This window comes from Mobula hypostoma, chromosome 28 (assembly GCF_963921235.1).
Source record: "Mobula hypostoma chromosome 28, sMobHyp1.1, whole genome shotgun sequence".
NCBI lineage: Eukaryota > Metazoa > Chordata > Chondrichthyes > Myliobatiformes > Myliobatidae > Mobula > Mobula hypostoma.
In genome coordinates, this window is record NC_086124.1 from 10,673,232 (window position 1) to 10,688,175 (window position 14,944).

General features: G+C 46.1%; 1 protein-coding gene across 10 annotated transcripts in view; it reads left to right on the forward strand.

Annotated features, from left to right (window-relative positions):
- The window catches only part of luzp1 (leucine zipper protein 1), a 199,329-nt gene that overhangs the window by 65,529 nt on the left and 118,856 nt on the right, over window positions 1-14,944 (forward strand). For 6 of the 10 annotated variants that reach the window (XM_063035122.1, XM_063035120.1, XM_063035119.1 and 3 more), the window contains one exon: window positions 4,298-4,345. The exons of 1 other annotated variant lie outside the window; for it this stretch is intronic. The gene's annotated coding sequence lies outside the window, so the exon portion shown is untranslated. Of the gene's footprint in view, window positions 1-4,030; window positions 4,188-4,297; window positions 4,346-14,944 lie in introns of all 10 variants that reach the window. 3 more of the 10 variants (XM_063035116.1, XM_063035117.1, XM_063035118.1) reach the window with 1 other exon arrangement.

The window sequence follows — 14,944 nt, forward strand, 5'->3', positions numbered from 1 at the left end:
GGGCAGACACTCACCGTGGAGGTCGTATTGTACAGCGAATAAAAGCCGTTCAGTATTTTACCAAACCTCAGTCTTTTGGAGTAATTGAAGGTGCTTCAGATCCCGATCTGGGGTGTTTATGGTGCAGAATTTGTGGGTTCCCCTTTGCATGCGTTTCCCTTGTTACACTCCTTATCAGGGTGAATGCGTTTCAGGTCCACGGTCAGTTGGTCTCTCCGTTAGTAGGTGACCCTTTGTCCCTTGTTGGTGAGGCTCTGTCAGCACAGTGGTACATTTGAAAGGATGCAACAGCCAAGCATCACTGGCAGAGTGGACTGTACGCTCATTGGCCTCTTTGTTAGGTATCTCTGTATCTAATAAAGTTCCCACTGAGTGTATGACCATGATCTTCCTTTGCCGTAGCCCAGCCACTTCAAGGGTCGATGTGTTGGGCGTTCAGAGATGCTCTTCTGCACACCACTGTTGTAATGCGCGATTATTTGAATTGCCGCCACCTTCCTTTCAGCGCAAACCAGTCTAGCCGTTCTCCTCTGAACCCTCTCATTAACAAGGTCTTTTTCCCCACTGGAGGTTTTTGTTCTTTTGCACCAGTCTCTGTAAATTCTAGAGGCTGTTGTGCGTGAAAATTCTAGCAGTTTCTGAGATGTTAAGACCACCCCATCAGGCGCCAATGATTATTCCACGGTCACAGTCGCTTGGGTGACGTTTCTTCCCCGTTCTGAAGTTTGGCCTGAACAGCAAATGAGCCTCTTGACCATGCCTGCATGCTTTTATACGTTGAGTTGCTGCCACATGATTGGCTGATCAGATATTTGCATTAATGAGCAGATGTAGCTAATGAAGTGTTTGCCTTTCCCCCCAATCTGTGTGTGACAGTTGCTCCTCAAGGGGTCGTTCAAGATTCGGACCTGGTGTCAAGGGAACAATTTTCATATTCAAGCCAGGATGGTGTATTTCCCAAGAACCTGATGCCCTTGACCTTGGTGGTAGAGATGGAATGTTTGTTAGGTTCATTTATTTATTTATCACAGTGCAGAATAGGCTCTTCTGGCCCTTCGAGCCATCACCGCCCAATTTGATCCTGGCCCAATTTCAGGACAATTTACAATAACCAATTAGCCTACCAATCGGTACGTCTTTGGACTGTTGGAGGAAACCGGAGCACCCGGAGGAAGCCCACGCAGCCACGGGGAGAACGTACAAACTCGTTCCAGGCGGCAGATATTGACGGTACACACCGCAAACCAGGATGCCGGTTGGTGGGTGGAAAAGCTGTGGAAGAACAGACTTCTGCTCTAGTTGGACTGTCCCTTGGAGCAAATTTTGGGAGTAAAAAATGTTACTCCGGGAAGCTACTGTGATGATGAAGGAAGCCCTGAACACCACCAGAGATGGAGGACCTTCATTGCTGCCCTAAACACCAGCGACGCAATTGGCACCAATCGATCAGCCCACCAGCAACTGAGCCAGAGAGATAAGAAATCCTTCTGCTAGGATTCTCACATGTCAGCATCTTTCAGTGATGTTCAGTTAGTAGTGAATAATAATTCTTTTTTTAGGTAATATCTGCAGGTCAATAATGTACCAATGTTCAATTTGAATGCAAGTGCAATGTAAACGCTCCCAACAGATTTCTAGCACCGGCTAGACATGCAGACATGCAGAAAGGATGTTTGTGTGTGCTCTCTCCATGATTCCCTTGTCCATTCGTCCCTCCCCACTGATCTCTTTCTGGGCATTTTTCCTCGCAAGCAATCTAAGTGCCCACTTGCTTCCATTCAGGGCCCCAAGCAGTCCTCCCAGGTGAGACAGCACTTCGCTTGTGAATCTGCTGGGGTCATCTCCCGCGCCCGGCGCTCCCGATGTGGCCTCCTCAACGTTGGTGAGACCCGCCGCAAATGGTGGGGCCGCTTCATCGAGCACCTCGGCTCCATCCAACAAAAGCGTGGCTTCCCGGTGGCCGACCGCCTTAATTCCGATTCCCATTCCCATTCTGACGTGTCGGTCTGTGACCCCCTCTGGTGCCGAGATGAGGCCACACTCAGGGTGGGGGAACAACACCTTATATTCTGTCTGGGTAGCCTCCAACCGGATGGCATGAATATCGATTTCTCCTCCCGGGTTTTAAAAAAAAACCCTCCCCTCCCTCTCTTCTGAGAATTTACTGGGAGGGAGCAGCCTGCAAATGTCACCAGGCATCCAGCGCTAACATAACGTGCCCACAACTCACTACCCCTGACCCGTATGTATATCTTTGGAATGTGGGAGGAAACTGAGAGACCCACAGGAAACCCACGCAGTCACAACGTGCTAACTCTTCATAGGCAACGACGGTACTGAACTCTGGTCGCTAACGCTGTACTAGCACGGCGGTAACCATTACGCCACCTCAGTGTGGTTACGGCTGGAATGTAAAGATATTTCCTCCAGCCGTCAGGAGAAAGCTCGAAGGGCTTCACTGGTGATTCATGAAGGACTGTTGTTGTTGTTGTTCCTCTCTGCACCTTGTGGCATTTCGGGCGGCGACCTTGCACGTTTTGTCTTTTTTTTACGAGTTGCTCGCTCAACGCTCAACCCAGCACGGATGGACAGCGTGCAAGGAGCCGGCTGGATTCGAACCTGGGACCACTCGCCTCGAAATCCAGTGCTGATGCCACTGCACCAGCGGCTGGTAAATAAGGGGCCATAACCAAGACCAAGGCGACCATTATCCATCCTTGCAGGAAACCGTCAAGAGAAGTAGAAATAAAGGGAAAAGGAAGGAAGTATAAAGACATCTTTAACAGATGTTTTTGAAGAGGTACTAAGGTTATTCTAGGGTCAATGGAATAGAATCGTACATTTAGCAAAGCAAACAGAAGGTGATCTCGGGAATTAAAGGGTTAATGTATGAGGAGCGTTTGTTGTCTCTGGGCCTGTTCTCACTGGAGTTTGGAAGAATGAGGTGGTGATCTCATTGAAACCTATTGAACAGTGAAAGGCCTAGGTAGAATGGATGTGGAGTGGATGTTTCCTGTAGTGGAGGAGTCTAGGATCAGGAGGCACAGCTTCAGAATAGAAGGACTTCCCTTTAGAACAGAAGATGAGGAGAAATTTCATTAGCCAGAGTGGTGGTGAATCTGTGGAACTTATTGCCACAGTCGGCTGTGGAGGCCAAGTCATGGGTATTTTTAAGGTGGAGGTTGATAGGTTCCTGATTAGTCAGGGTGTGAAAGGTAACGGGGAGAAGCAATGAGATTGGCGGTGAGAGGAATAATAAATCAGCCATGCTGGAATGATGGAGCAACCTCGATGGGCTGAATGGCCTAATTCTGCTCCTTTGTCTTATGGAGTCACGTGTTCAGTCAGTTACTGGAGGCTTCTTAACACAAGAATAGGCAGAGATCTTTTAAAATGGGTTTCAACTGAATTTGATGGCGGCACTGGCTGGGAGATTTAATATCCTGCCAATGAGCTATGATCGATTGGCATTGTAGCTGAACGTGTGATTGGTACAGTGACCCACCTTAACCCATGCCACCAAACAGGCAGCCAGGTATGGGTATGAGGTAAGAGTTTCCGTCGGACTGTGTGGCAACAGTCTCATTCAGATCTGCTACCACTCGCTGAGTTGGGTGGTGGTGCGAAGGAAATATGGGACAGGTGCCAACCTGGGAGTGCAAGAGAACTTGTCTCTGAACTACAGGGAGGCAAAGGTTAGTGTACTTAAGTGAAACTTGGGAAACGGTGCTCGATTCCACTTGCAGTAAAAATAGTTCTCCCGGCTTTGAAATGACTAATACCAGATGGGATGCATTTAAGGTGAGAGGTATAAGTTCAAAGGAGATGTGTGGGGCAAGTTTCTTTTAATATAGAGTGGAATATGCTTCCAGGGGTGGTAGGGAGGGAAAACATGATAGAAGCATTTATGAGGCTCTGAGATAGGCACATGACTGTTCGAAGTTCAAAGCTCAAAGTAAACTTTGTTATCAAAGTGCATGTATGTCACCCTACACACAACCCTGAGGTTCATTTTCCTTTGGTTTAATAGCAAATATCACAGGATCAATGAAAGATCAACCAGAGTGCAGAAGATGACAAAGCGTGAAAATGCAAACATAAATAGGAATGTTCACGAGAGAATGGGGTGATGAGATGAAGAGTCCTTAAAGTGAGATCATTGGCGGTAGGAACATTTCAACGATGGGGTGAGTGGGTGTAGTTACCCCTTTTGTTCAAAAGCCCGATGGTCGAGGGGTACTAACTGCTCTTGAACCCGGTGGTGTAACTGATGAGGCTTTTTTGCCCCCTTTTACAGAGAAAGCACGACAGCGCCTCTACTTCCTTAAGAATCTGCGGAGATTTGGTAAGTCATCAAAATTCTTGACAAACTTCTACAGATGTGTGGTAGAAAGTGTATTGACTGGTTGTATCACAGAGGCACCAATGTCCTTGAGTGGAAATTTCTAGAAAAGTTGGTGGATGCGGCCCAGTACATCATGGGTAAAGCCCTCCCTACCATTGCTTTCCTACGAAAGGGTTTCATGTTGATGTGCTCAACATCCTGAGAATGGAGGGATATGAATCCTTTGTAGGGCAAAAGGATTAGTTTAGTTAAGTGCTTAATTAGTTTGACACAGCTTCATAAAGTAGTAGAGCGATACAGCATGGAACTATTCCATGAATCGATCCAAGTGCTTCTCAGATTATACTCGCATCAACCATTTCCTGGGCGAACCCATTCCAGGAACCCACTGTCCTCTATGTAGACAAGTTATCTCTCAGTTCTCTGTCTAATATCTTCCCTCTTGTATTCGTGCCCTCTGGATTTGACCTCCCCAACCCCAGGGGTAAAACTGTGACCATCCATCTTATCCCTACCCCTCATGGTTCTGTAAACTTCCGTGAGGTCACAAGTCATTTCCTTGAACTGCGGGAACTAAAGATCCAGCGTGGCCACCCTCTCCCAAAAATTCTAGCCCTCTTGTCCATCCAGTATCCTCATCAATCTCTTTTGTACCCTCTTTGGTTTGTCAATGCCCTGACTCAGGGGGTTCCCAGCCCTTTTATGCCACGGACCAATACCATTAAGCAAGGGGCCTGTAGACGCCAGGTTGGGAACTGCTGCCCTAACTGATGAAGGCCAGTATGCCAGATGTCTTTTTCACCACCCTGTCCACCTGCTGCTTTCAGCAAACTGTGTGCTTACACTCCCAGTCCCTTTGTTTCACAATGCATTTATCAACGTTGAACTGCATTCGCCTCTCCTCTGCCCATTTCTCTGAAATCTCTTTGCAATTCATTGCGACCTGCTTGGCAGTCAACATCTTCATCATCATCGTTATGTGTGCCGTGGGCCATGAATGTTTTTGGCAAATATTTCTACAGAAGTGGTTTGCCACTGCCTTCTTCTGGGCAGTGTCTTTACAAGACGGGCGACCCCGGCCATGATCAATAGTCTTCTCAGAGGTTGTCTGCCTAGTGTCAGTGGTGGCATAACCAGGGCTTGTGATGTGCACCAGCTGCTCATACGACCATCCACCACCTGCTCCCATGGTCACGTGACTCGGATCGGGGGGGGCTAAGCAGGTGCTACACCTTGCCCGAGGGTGACCTGCAGGTTAGCGGAGGGAAGGAGTGCCTTACACCTCCTTGGGTAGGGACATCAATGAGGTCCCCTAATTAATATCGTGCACTGTACTGTGTTCCTTGTGAGAGGTAGAGTATTTATGATGTACTAGAAATTGGGATTATTTTTTCCCCGCTGGCTGTATTACAATACTTCCATTTCCATTGAAAGGATGCACTTGTTGGCAATCGCACTATCGTTTGCTTACCAAGGGATCACTGTTAATACAAGGTCTGGTTTGGAACTCTACTGCAGTGTCAGCAACAGGGGTTCAATTCTGCCACGGTCTGTAAGGAGTTTGTACATGACAATAAGATATAGGAGCAGAAGTAGGCCATTTGGCCCATCAAGTCTGCTCTGCCATTTGATCATGGGCTGATCCAATTCTTCCAGTCATCCCCACTCCCCTGCCTTCACCCCATGCCCTTTGATGCCCTGGCTGATCAAGAATCTATCTATCTCTGCCTTAAATGCACCCAATGACTTGGCCTCCACAGCCGCTCATGACTTACCACCCTCTGTCGAAAGTAGTTTTCTCCGCTTCTCAGTTCTCAATGGACGTCTTTCAATCCTGAAGTCGTGCTCTCTTGTCCTAGACTCCCCTACCATGGGAAGTAACTTCTAATCTGTTCAGGTGTGACCCCTATGACCATCTGGGTTTTATCCAATGCTCATTACCTCCCGCATTCCAAATATGTACGGGTTAATTGATTAATTGGTCACAGGGACCCCTAAAGGAAGAATGTCAAGTAACAAGCAGTACGTTTTGAGGAAACTGGCTGTTCCTTTCCATGCCTTGCAGTGCATTGGGCGGTAACCTTGCTGCTACTTTATCATTTTTTTGTTTGTTTTTTTTTTAATGAAGCTGAGTTACTAGCTTGACGCCCAGCCCAGCACAGATAGAAAGCGGGCAAGGAGCCGGCCGGATCCGAATCTGGGACTACTACGGATGCCACTATGCCACCAGGTGGCGAAGCGCTTGGCGGAAACCCAAATGGTCACAGGGAGTATGTACAACTCCTTATAGGCGGTGGTAGAATTGAACCCAGGCTAGAAGCTATCGCGCTGTACCTTGAAATAAAATACAGTCGGCCCTCCTTATCCGCGAGGAATTGGTTCCGGGACCCCCTGTGGATACCAAAAAACGCGGATGCTCAAGTCCCTTATTTAACCTGTCTCAGTGTGGTGGATCTTAGGACCCAGCGGAACCCCGGACCTTATTTAACCTGTCTCAGTGCGGTGGACTTTAGGACCCGCCGCAGCTCTGAATCTGTAGTGTTTCTGTTCACGAAAATAATCACGATCACAATTGAAAATAAAATGGAAGTAATAAAGCGATTGGAAAGAGGTGAAACACCCATCGGTCATTGGAAAAGCGTTAGGCTACAGTCGGTCAACGATCGGAACAATTTTAATGATGCATGTGAAAGGCCCTGCCCCGATTAAAGCTACAATTATTACTAAGCAACGCAGTGGTTTAATTATTGAAATACATACGTTTCTTAAGTGTTTTATATGCATAGAAAGGTAAAATATAATATATACTAAGACAAACGTTTGACTAACTGACACTAAATAATACCGAATGTACCCGTTCTGACTTCAAATCCAACTTAAAGATGGACTCAGGAACGGAACTCGTTCATAACCCAGGGACTGCCTGTACTTTTAAATCATCTCTAAATTACTTATAATACCTAATACAATGTAAATGCTATGTAAATAGTTGTTATACTGTTGTTTAGGGAATAATGACAAGAAAAAGTGTCTGTGCATGCTCAAACAACGAGTGCTAGAGAGAGAACTTCCGGGTTTTCCTGATCCATGGTTGGTTGAATCCGTGCATGCAGAACCCTCGGATAAGGAGGGCCGACTGTAACTAAATAAAAGATTGTGTAGCTCCTGAAGTGCAAACAGAAACTTTCCAGCACGATTTATGCTTCAGATGCCCATCGAGTGTGGCCACTCACTCTGTAGTGTTTCATTTCGAGCAGGGTGTTCCCAACTTTTTTTATAGCACAGACCCTGACCATTAACTGAGGGGTCTGTGGACTCCAGGTTGGGAACCCCTGGTTTAGAGCGGTGCTAGGGGGTTACTTCATGTTTTCCCAGGACAGGCTGTATTAAGTTACTCCATCCAAACCACAAAGGGTTATGGCCTGGAACTTGCCATTCCTCCTGTCCACTTGCCGATCTGTCCCATCGGTCATTAACCCTAACTGTTAATTTGCAGGTTGAGTCTGTGATGAGGAAGACAAATGCGAGGTTAGCATTAATTTCAAAAGGACCAGAATATGAAAGCATGGATGTAATTTTGAGGCTTTATAAAGCACTGGTGAGGGCCTCACTTGGAGTATTGTGAGCAGTTTCGGGCCTCTTTTCTTAGAAAGGATGTGCTGACACTGGAGAGAGTTCAAAGGAGATTCACAAAAATGGTTCCAGGAGTGAACCACTTGTCATATGACGTGCGTTCGATGGCTCTGGGCCCGTATTCACTTGAATTCAGAAGAATAAGGGGTGACCTCATAGAAACCTATCAAACGTTGAAAGGTCTTGATAGAGTGGATGTGGAGAGGATGTTTCCATGGTGAGGGAGTCTAACACCAGAGAATACAGCCTCAGAATAAAGAGGTGTCCTTTTAGAGCGGAGATGAGGAGGAATTTCTTTAGCCAGACAGTGATGAGTCTGTGGAATTCATTGCCACAGGCAGCTGTGGAAGCCAGGTCTTTATGTATGTTTAAGACAGAGGTTGATAGATTCTTGATTTGGTCAGGGCGTGAAGGGATACAGGGACAAGGCCGGAGATTGGGGCTGAGAGGGAAATGGATCAGCCTTAATGAAATAGTGGAGCAGACTGGATGGGCCAAATGGCCTACTAATTATCTTATAATCTTTACAGTCTTATGTCCTTCCTATCACCCGGATATTCTCTCTCCTCCTCCCTCCCATCGGGCAGACGATACAAAAACCCGAAAACTCACATCACCAAGTTCAAGAGCAGCTCCTATCCCACTGTTATAATTCTATTGATTATCTTCTTTTACATTAATGGCAAATCCTTGACCCTGCAATCGATCTCACCTTATTGTCTACCTGCACTGTCCTCTCGGTAACTGAAGCTCCACATTCTGTATATTATTAACAGCATTTCCTGTGTACTACCTCAAAGTACTTGTGTTTTGATATTATCTGTATAAATGATTTGCAAAGCAAAGTTTTTTTCCACTGCGTTTGAGTACACGTGACAGTAATAAACCAAAACTGTGCAAAAGTCTTGGGCACATAAGTATAGCTAGGGTGCCTCGGACTTCTGCACAGCACCGTATTTGTCAACGTGGAGCGGCGAGCGAGTTTGTAAATCTGACGAGAGCACAGGATGTCGGGGATGGCGAGGCGGAGGGGTGCGGGGCAGGTGGCAGAGGAGGTGGGGAAAACATTCCGGGAAGGAGAAATCGATGTCCGTGCCATCAGTTTGGAAGCTCTGGAATATGAGGTGTTGCTCCTCCATCCTGACAGCGGCCTCATCGGGGCAAGGGAGGAGGCCGTGTCGGAGCAGAGTCAGAATCAGGTTTAAAATCACCAGCATAGGCTGCGACACACATAGCAAATGCTGGTGGAACGCAGCAGGCCGGGCAGCATCTCTAGGAAGAGGTACAGTCGACATTTCGGGCCGAGACCCTTCGTCAGGACTAACTGAAAGAAGAGATAGTAAGAGATTTAAAAGGGGGAGGGGGAGATCTGAGATGATAGGAGAAGACAGGAGGGAGAGGGATGGAGCTAAGAGCCGGACAGTTGATTGGTCCAGCTCTTAGCTCCATCCCTCCCCCTCCTGTCTTCTCCTATCATTTTGTGTCCCTTTTGCCAATCAACTTTCCAGCTCTTGGCTCCATCCCTCCCCCTCCTGTCTTCTCCTATCATTTCAGATCTCCCCCTCCCACTTTCAAATCTCTTACTAGCTCTTCTTTCAGTTAGTCCTGACGAAGGGTCTCGGCCCGAAACGTCGACTGTACCTCTTCCTAGAGATGCTGCCTGGCCTGCTGCGTTCACCAGCAACTTTGATGTGTGTTGCTTGAATTTCCAGCATCTGCAGATTTCCTTGTGTTAGCATATGCTGTGAAATCTGTTGACTTTTACGCTTAGCAGTCACTTTATTCAGTACGAGAGTACAACCTGTGCAGTTTCGCGGCTCGTAGCCCATCCACTTTAAGTTTCGACGTGTTGTGCACGCAGGGATGTTCTTCTGCACACCGCTGTCGTAGCATGCGGTCAGTTCAGCTACTGTCAGCTTGGCCACTCTCTCATTAACAAGGCAGTTTGACCCACAGAACTGCCACTCACTCGATTCTTGTTTCTCGCACCGTTCACAGCCTCACAGTTGTAGCCATGAGATAAAGCTTTGAACACCCAGAAAGAGGTGCGTTATTGAATAACTCTAAGGAGGAATGATGTTTTTTTTCCCACTCGAGTTCAATGGCAAACACTTTCTACGCACAGATAATGTGTACACTCCCTGCACTATTGACTTGCACAGGGACGTTGACGCAGGTGTTACCATGCCGACCTGGGTGAGGTCACCCGCACGCTGGTTGGCTGGAGTTGGATGAGTCATTTGCATGGAGTCAATCAAGTCACTGCGCTCCAGCTTTTGAACGGGGCGGGCAAAGGTCCACTCTCACCTGGGGCTGCAGCCAAGCCTGACGGAAGGAAGGCGGAAACGCCTTCCGGAAGTCGACAGGAGTGTGGGAAGAGGCGAGGCGAGACATTCTATAGGATAGGCAGCAAGTGAAAGTGTTCCCTTAACCTCAGGACGGGAGTCCTTACAGCTGGGGATTGGACCTCAGTGGAAAGGGAGGGGTCGGATTGGGAGAGGAAGCCCTCAATAAAGATGGTAGTATACCGCCTCGGGGCGGGGGGGGGTCACTCGAGTGGGAGCAGTGCTATTGATGTGTAAGAAGGTAATAGAACAGAACTGAAAGCATTGCCTGCAAGTGTAAAGAACGAAAAGGCTTTATTCTTGAAGGATCTTTAGTGTGAATAAACCTAATTTTGATCATTTTTTTTAAAAAAAAGTACTTGTAGCTGTAACTAGCACTGACGAAGCACTGTACTGGCCCAGGATGTTGTGGCTGTGATTATAGCACCCAAGCTGTGGAGAGTGGCTGTCATCACTGTGTAAGAGTGCCTGCGATCTCTGTATGTGTTGAAATAGCAATCCAGTCTTCACTGTCCAAATCCGAATCAGGTTTAATATCACCAGCATACGTTGTGAAACTTGTTGACTTTGCAACAGCAGCACAATGAAATACATAATAATAGAAAAACTGAATTACAGCGTGTGTGTGTGTGTGTGTATGTACATGTGTGTGTATGTGTATGTATATATGCGTGTATGTATATATGTACATGTGTGTGTATATGTATGTGTATATGTATGTATATATGCGTGTATGTATATATGTGTGTGTGTGTGTGTGTGTGTGTGTGTGTGTGTGTATATATGTATGTATATCGTGTGTGCATATGTGTGTAGTGAAAAGATAGATATTAAAAAGTAATGAGTTAGTGTTCATGGATTGAACGTCCATTCAGAATTTAGGTGACAGAGGGGAAGAAGCAGTTTCTACCTCACTTTTTTTAATATACAGTATTTCTGTTTTTACACTTTTTTTAGTCTATTCAATATACGTAATTGATTTACTTTATTTATTATTATTTTTTTTTTCTCTGCTAGATTATGTATTGCATTGAACTGCTGCTAAGTTAACAAATTTCACGTCACATGCCAGTGATAATAAACCTGATTCTGATTCTGAATCGCTGAGAGTGTGCCTTCAGGCTCCTGTACTACCACCTTGATGATAGCAGTGAGAATAAGGCATGTCCTGGGTGATGGGGGTCCATAATGATGGACACTGCCATACAAAACCAAGAAGTGCAACATGTCACTAAAGATTCATTTTCTGCATTCCCATTTAGACTTCTTCTCTGCAAATCTTGGCGCTGTCAGTGACGAGCATGGTGAAAGGTTTCACCAGGACATTGCGGTCAGGGAGAAACGGTATCAGGGGAACTGGAGTCTATCAATGTTGGCTGATTATTGTTGGACACTTAAGCGAGAAGCTTCAGACACTGAGTACAAATGAAAATCATCAAAACATTTTTAGCTTAGTTGAACTATTGCAAAGCACTGTTATGCAATTAAATGCATTACATTCAATAAAAGTTCATTTCTTCTCCAAATTCCTACATGATTCAAGTGGTCTGAAATTATATTTGTGTTCAGCTTCAAGCGGTCCATCAGAAACAAAAAAAAAAATTCTGAGGAAGCAACACTTTTGAAAAAAATATTGTTGTCCAGTTATCGGATGTGGAAAGGCCAGCAGGGTGCAGGACTCCAGGATAGAATGGCTTTCATTCTGGCTCTTTCCAGAGGAAGACACAGAGGCTGAATCGTTACCAAGAGCAACGCCAACTGCCTTTGATTTATGAACTTCTGTTTGTAGAGGAAACATGCACCACACAGGGCTGGGAATATAATCTGCTGTTGGCACCAGTAGAAGGAATCCCCGGCAGCTTGTTGTCATTTCTGCACAGCAGTGCTTGGGATTAAACGCTCTTTAAACAATACTTCCCACCTTCATTCTCCGTGAACCCACCCTGAAGGCAGAGCTTCCTGCTGGGATGTCCTCTCTTAGAGAGCAAGTGGCCCGAGCTCCAATGTGCCAAATCCAGAAGGTGAAAGTCAGTCGGCTATTTAACGAGAGAGTTGCAGCCTATCGTAAGATTGTATGATTCAAATGAAGCAGGTACAGTTTAGCTGCGGGTGGCGGGGTGAAGATACGTCTCTACCAAAGGAGGTGTAAGGTGTTCCTTCCCTCCGTGAGTCTGGGCAAGGTGTAGCACGTGCTTAACACCCCCGACCAGGGTCACATGAAGCCGTGGGAGCAGCTGGTGGATGGCCGTATGAGCAACTGGTGCACATCACAAATCCTGGTTATGTAACCACTGAAGCCAGGCAGACAATCTATGAAGAGTACTGATAATGGCTGGGGTCGCCCATCTTGTAAAGACACTGCCCAGAAGAAGACAATGGCAAACCACTTCTGTAGAAAAATTTGCCAAGAACACTCATCGGTCATGAGACCATGATCACCTATATCACATGACACAGCGCATAGTGATGATGTCATACAACACAGCACATAATGATGATGTCATATGACACAGGACATAATGATGACAATTTCATAATAACATTTCTGTGGAATTGGGCTCATGAGACAAGGATGTTCTCGATCGTCTTAGACTCTCTGGCTAGAGTAAAGTTTAATTGAAGGATAGCAGGCAAATTATTTAAGACTGAGATGAGAATTTTCCTATTTTTTAATGGCTTATTTTTGTCACATGACAAGAGGCATAGATAGAATGGACAACCAAAAACATTTTAGCAAGTTGGAAATGGCTAATAGGAGGGGGAATAATTTTAAGTTGATTGGAGGAAAGTATGTGGGGGGGGATGTAGCGTGGTGCGTGGCCAAGTGGTTAGGGCGTTGGGCTCATGATCTGAAAGTCATGGGTTCGAGTTTCGGCCGGGGCAACGAGTTGTGTTTTTGAGCAAGGCACTTAACCACACACTGCTCCAGTCCACCCGGCTGAGAATGGGTACCGGCAAATGCTGGGGGTTAACCTCGCGATAGACTGGCGTCCTATCTGGGGAGGGGGGGGCGGGGGGAGTCTCGTACTCTCAGTCGCTTCACGCCACAGAAACCGGCATAAGCACTGTCCTGATGGGCCTCAAAGGCTCAGGACAGACTTTAACTTTAATAGGGGGGGATGTAAAAAGTTAAGTCTTTACACAGAGAGAGCAGAGTGTGTGGAATGCCCTGCCGGGGTTGGTGGGTGGAGGCAGACACATGAGGGGCGTTAAGAGACTCTTAGATAGACACATGGATACATACAATTGATTAAATTTAGAGTATGTTAAAATAGCACAGCAATGTGGGCTGAAGGGCCTGTACTGTGCAGTAATGTTCTCTACGCAGAGGTACAGTGAAAAGCTTTCTTTTGGATGCTATCCACACACATCATTTCATTAGATATAGGAGCAGAGTTAGGCCATTTGGCCCATCGAGTCTGTTCTGCCATTTCATAATGGCTGATTCATTCCCTCTTGATATGTTCTTGATATTTATTGTTTAATTATTTATACTCTCATTTGCGCAGTTTGTTGTCTTTTGCACTCTGGTTAAACACCCTAGTTGGACGGTCTTTCATTGATGCTGTTATAGTTACTGTTCTGTAGATTTATTGAGTATGCCCACAAGAAAATGAACCTCAGGGTTGGATATGGTGACATAAGACAAAGGAGCAGGACTAGGCCATCCAGCCCATCAAGTCTGCTCCGCCATTCCATCATGGTAGATCCCACTCAACCCCACACACCTGCCTTCTCACCATATCCTTTGATGCCCTGACCGATCAAGAAACGATCAACTATCACCTTAAATATACGCACGGACTTGGCCTCCACCACAGTCTATGACAGAGCATTCCCCACAGATTCTCTACTCTCTGGCTAAAAAAATTCCTCCTCACCTCTGTTCTAAAAGGTCGCCCCTCCATTTTGAGGCTGTTCCCTCTAGTTCTGGATATTCCCACCATAGGAAACCTCCTCTCCATAGGAAACACATTTGTACTTTGATAATAAAGTTTACTTTGAATTTTGAACTTTAAATAGGCACAGACTCTCACGAGCTGAAGACCCTGATTCTATGCTAAACTTTGAGCTTTCTGTTTAGAGCCTTGTTCAGTCAATGTGTATGCCATTGTTTATAAAACGGACAGATCACCAAATCTTCCAGCAACAGCGTCCGACACTTTGTTTCTCCCGGCTTCCAAGAAGTTTGATGATGTTGCCATGGTTCGCTTCGATGTCTTAGAAGAGGCTCATGTCGCACTCTTGGCGAGGAGTCAGTGCGTTGTGGATTCGAGCGCCACCTCAAAGACTTGAGCAAGCCATATTGAAGAGGGCGGCAGTGATCTTTGAGGTGGATGTTACCCTGGGGGTGTGACTACCCTCAGATCAGAATCAGGCTTATTATCACTGACATAAGTTCTGAAATTTGTTGTTTTGTGGCAGCAGTATAGTGCAGTACATAAAATGCATAAATAGAGAGGGAATGTTCATGGCTCATTGTCCGTTCTAAAAAATTGATGGCGGAAGGGAAGGAGATGTTCCTGAAACATTGAGTGTGTGTCTTCAGGCTCGCCAATGAGTATAATATTTTATTGGCTGTGAAGTGTTCTGGGGATATTGTAGTAGGAAAGGACAAAGC